Source organism: Sturnira hondurensis, unplaced genomic scaffold (genome assembly GCF_014824575.4).
Source record: "Sturnira hondurensis isolate 20B ecotype Veracruz unplaced genomic scaffold, ASM1482457v3 Scaffold0015793, whole genome shotgun sequence".
Taxonomy (NCBI): Eukaryota; Metazoa; Chordata; class Mammalia; order Chiroptera; family Phyllostomidae; genus Sturnira; species Sturnira hondurensis.
Genome location: NW_028088424.1, coordinates 6,300,424 through 6,305,434, shown reverse-complemented (window position 1 = coordinate 6,305,434; position 5,011 = coordinate 6,300,424). Strand labels below are relative to the sequence as shown.

Genomic DNA, 5,011 nt, shown 5'->3' with positions numbered 1-5,011 from the left:
TATGTATGTAGGAATGGAAGTTGGGTCATGGGGGTGTATGCATGCCCAGCTTGTAGTAGGTGCTGCCTCACTTCTGTCACCATGAGTATGTCAGACCAAGGCCTCCCAGAAGCAGCAGACAGGATGGGATTACAAGTGCAACAGGTTTATTGGGGGAAACCCTGTGGAGAACATAGGAAAGGAAGCAGGAGTAGGCAGGGACAAGCTTCAGACTTCGGTATAGCTCTGACCCTGTGAAAGGAGAGGCAGAGGAAGGAGGACAGGGTAGGAAGAATCTGAGACCCAGTACAGGTATAAGAAGGTGATGGCCAGGCTGATGGAGTCTCCAACCAAAGTTGCCACTAGGAGAGGCTTGTGCAGTACCAGCTGTGCTCAGTCATTGACTGAGCACAGCTGGGGGAAGAAGGCCTCAGCAGTGATGTGATTTGGGATCCAGAGGAATGACAGCTGTGTTCCCTCCAGCAGGATATCTGAGCCAGGCACACTTATGGCTGCCTTGTGAGAATTATGAACCCCGTAGGTGATTGACAGAAGTACACCGAGTGCTTGAAAGCCAAGCCTTTGGAATCAAACAGGCTGGCTCAAGACCAGCTCCATCATTTCCTGGCTGTGTGATCAGCTAGCCCCATAGATTGCCTAACCCTGTGAGTCTCAGTTTCCAAATAAGTAAAATGGGAGTAATGACTACTAATTTATATGGCTATTGTAAGAATCAGGTAAGATAATACAATGAAAGCACTTAGTACACAGTAATCATTCAATAAATATTAGTAGCTCATTGTTCATTCAGCATATTCACTGACACCCATAATATGCCAGAGAGGCACTGTTTTAGGCTCAAGGAGTACAGTGTGAGCAAAACAGAGGATACATTTTAGTAGAAGGAGATAGGCAATAAACAGACAACTGAGTGAAATATCGAACATGTCAGAATAGGTTACCAGAGTGCAAGGAAGCCTCCCCCCAAAAGGTGACACTTGAGCAGAGACCACTAGAAAATGGGGGACGAAGACATTCTGGTGAATGGGGTTAAGTGTCTTTCAGGCAAAAGAAACAAGTGCCAAAGCCCTGTGGTCAAAGTGTGCTTCACCTGTTAGGGGAACAGCATGGAGCTTGGTGGGCTGGGGCAGAGTGGGAGGCAGAGGGTGGTTGGAGAAAGGGGTAGAGCCTGTGGAGTAGCCTGTGGAGTAGCTGGAGCAGGAAGTGCAGAGTTGGAGGAATGACATTACTCTGAATAAGAAGGGAAGTCAGGGTAGATTATGTAGGGTTCCCAGTTCTCCATATTCTTGCCAACATTTTCACCTAACAATTTTCATGCCAATGTGATGAGTGTAAAATAAAATTTCCTTGTTTTAATTTGAATTTCTCATATTATTGAAGAGGCTGAATAGTTCTTTATATGAAGGGAGACCCCAAAACCTGGAATTCATTTATTAAAAAATTGTATATTTATTCTTACATGTTTAAACTTCAGGCACCTTCAAAGTACTCTCTCCATTTCCTGCAATACATTTACTGAGACATTTTTTTCACTGCTCAAAACAGTTTTGAACTCATCGATTTTGATGCCTTTTAGTGCTTCTGCTGTGTTTTGTTTTACCTCTTCCACATCAGCAAAATGTTTCCCTTTGAGGACTTTTTTCACCCAGGGAAACAAAAGAAGTCACTTGGGGCAAGCTCAGGTGAATAGGGAGGGTTCAGGGGTCATGCCATTTTTGGCCAAAAATTGTTGAACACTCAGTGCGGTGTGGGCAGATGTGCTTATAAATCACTCATCATGAAATGGGCAAACATGTTGGAAGAGTCTTCAGAAATAATTCAGTGAGCAGCTCCAACCTGAGTCTCGGCTTTTCACCTTCCTCTCTGAACAACATGAGCTTCAGCACATGCTCCAGCTTCACAAGCTACCAGATCCTGGGCTCCACACAGTTGCCCAGCTACCGGGTCCAGCCGGCCAGCAGCGCAGCCAGCGTCTATGCAGGCTCTGGGGGCTTGGGCTCCCAGATCTCCATGTCCTGCTCTACCAGTCTGTGGGGCAGCTGGGGATCTGGGGCCTTGGTTATAGGGATGGCCAGGGGTCTGGTGGGCATAGGGGGCATCCAGAGTGAGAAGGAGGCTATGCAATGCCTAAATAACTGCCTGGTCTCCTAACTGGAGAGGCTGAGAAGCCTGGAGGCTGGTAATCAGAGACTAGAGATCAATCCAGGAACATTTAGAGAACAGACCCCAGGTCAGAGCCTGGGGGCATTATTTCAAGACCTTCGAGGACCTAAGGGCTCAGATCTTTGCAAATTCTGTGGACAGTGTCTGTCTTGCTGCTGATGATTTCAGAGTCAAGTATGAGATGGAGGTGACCAGGTGCCAGTCTGTGGAGAATGACATCAATGGGCTCTGAAAGGTCATAGATGACACCAATATCACTCGGCTGCAGCTGGAGGTAGAGACTCTGAAGGAGGAGCTGCTCTTCATGAAGAAGAACCATGAGGAGGAAGTAAATGGTCTACAGAACCAGATTGCCGATTCTGAGTTGGCCATGGAGTTGGATGTCCCCAAATCTCAGGACCTCAGCAAAATCATGGTAGACATCCGGGCCCAGTATGATGAGCTAGCTTGGAAGAACCAAGAGGAGCTGGACAAGTACTGGTCCCATCAGATTGAAGAGAGCACCAGAGTGGTCACCTGGCAGACCACTGAGGTAGGCACTGCTGAGACTATACTCACAGAGCTGAGATGTATGGTGCAGTCATTGGAGATCAACCTGGACTCAATGAGGAATCCAAAGTTCAGTTTGGAGAACAGCCTGAGGGAGGTGGAAATGCGCTATACCACACAGGTGGAACAACTCAACAGGATCCTGCTGCACCTGGAGTCAGAGCTGGTCCAGACCTGAGCAGAGGGGCAGCACCAGGCTCCGGAGTATGAGGCTCTGCTGAATGTCAAGGTCAAGCTGGAGGCTGAGATTGCCACCTACCATAGCCTATTGGAAGAAGGGGAAGACTTCAATCTTGCTGATGACCTGGACAAGAGCCCCTCCTTACAAACCATCCAGAAGACCATGACCCACAGGACTGTGGATGGCAGAGTGGTGTCTGAGGTCAATGACACCAAAGTTTTGAGGCATTAAAGGAAGCAGAAGTGGGGCATCCCTTGGCAGGGCAGAGGCCAATAAAAAGAAGATTAAAAAAATAATTCAGTGATGCCAAATGCAGTCTCTCATGTCACCATCAGCTAGTACACTGATGCACGTGGGTTCCTAGAGCACTCACCTGCAGGGGGAGCTTGTACTACAAGGGGCCTGCTCTCCAGAAGATAATTCTGTTTTGGGGGGGTTCCCTCCTTGTGCAAATTTTATTCATTTGGGTTTCTGTTTCTATGGCCCATTCATTTCCTTTGCCTATTTTTCTATAGATTTTTCTGTTGTTTTGATTTACAGTTTTCTTGCATGCTATAGACAGTATTCTTTAATGACTTTAGACTTTGAAATATTTTCTATTAGTTTTTATTTGTTGTTACTTTTGCGCATAGCACCTGTAGTATGTTGGATAATGTCTTCCAGGAGTGCTTGTCCATCTGAAACCTTAGAATATGACCTTATTTGGAAAGAGTTCTTGCAGATGTATCTAGATAAGATCTCAAGATAAACTCTTCCTGGATTTTGGATGGGCAATAAACACAATGACTAGTGTCCTAATAAAAAGAGGCAAGGACACAGAGACACATAAAGAAGCCTTGTGAAGACAAGCAGAGATTGGACTTATGCTGCCATAAACCACGGATTGCCTGGGATCCTCAGAAGTTGGAGGATGCAGAGAACTAGTCTTTCCTAGAGGGTTCAGAGTGAGCATGGCCCTGCTGACACCTTGACTTTAGACCTCTAACCTTCAAAACTGTGAGAGGATAAACTGTATTTAAGCCACTGAGTTTGTAGAACTATGTGGCAGTCCTAGGAAGCTAATACAAGTTTTGATACTGGCTAGTGAGGTGCTGCTGTAACAAATGCCAAAAATATGGATGTGGCTTTGGAATTGGGTAGTGGGAAGAAACTGGAAGAATTTTGAGGTTTAGTATAGCAAAAGCCTCTATTGTGCTGAAGAGATTGTTGACAGGAATATGAATGTTAAAGACAATGCTAGTGAGGGCTCAGATGGAACCAAGGAACACAGCTGAGGAAGCTTCTATCATTTTAGACAGTACAATGAGCATGATGAACAGAACACTGCTAGAAATATGAATGTTAAAGGTACTTCTGGTGAGGCCTTAGATGGAAATGAGGAACATATTATTGGTAACTGGAGCAAAGGCAATTCTTGTTATTAAATGTCAGAGAACTAGGCTGATTGATGTTCTACTACTGAGTTAAAAGCAGAACTTGATTTGTATAATATATTTCATTGAGATTTCTAAGCAGTATGTAGAAGGTGTGGCCCGGATTCTCTTTACTGCATGTAGTAAGGCCCAAGAGGAAAGAGATAAACTGAGGAGGGAATTGTTAAACATGAGAGAACCAGCACTTGATCATTTGGGAAGTTCTAGACTTATCCAGATTGCTTAGATTAAGAATTTTCTGTTGAGAAAATACACTCCAGAGAGAGCACCCAACATGTGACTAGCAACATTTTGCTGAAGAGATTAGGTATGTGACTTATGGAAACAAATGGACCATCTCAGCAGAAGCCAGGCATAGAGATGGTTATCCAGCAAGTAGATGGGAGAACCTTCAAGTCTAGTGGCTTACATCCCCTTGACATACACTAGTGACCCACAAGGTCTGTGAGAAAGTTATACTAGCAGAAACACCGTCAGCTTGGACTGAAAGAGACAAGAGACTGGATATAATGAAGGAAGGCTGTCAGACTTGTAGGATTCTGCAGGCAGGAAACTAGTTGATACAGCTACTCAACTGTAAAGATGCACTACCCTTAAAGGAAGTGATGAATGGCTTCCAGGACAGACCCACAAATATAGAGGCAGTGGACAGAGAAGCAGAGGCTACCACTGTCGGCTCAAAGGA

The 5,011-nt window shown here is 45.3% G+C and overlaps 1 pseudogene; it reads left to right on the top strand.

Moving 5' to 3' along the window:
• The first annotated feature begins 1,831 nt into the window (after positions 1 to 1,831).
• On the top strand, positions 1,832 to 3,166 carry LOC119000588 (keratin, type I cytoskeletal 18-like; annotated as a pseudogene).
• The last annotated feature ends 1,845 nt before the right edge of the window (positions 3,167 to 5,011 follow it).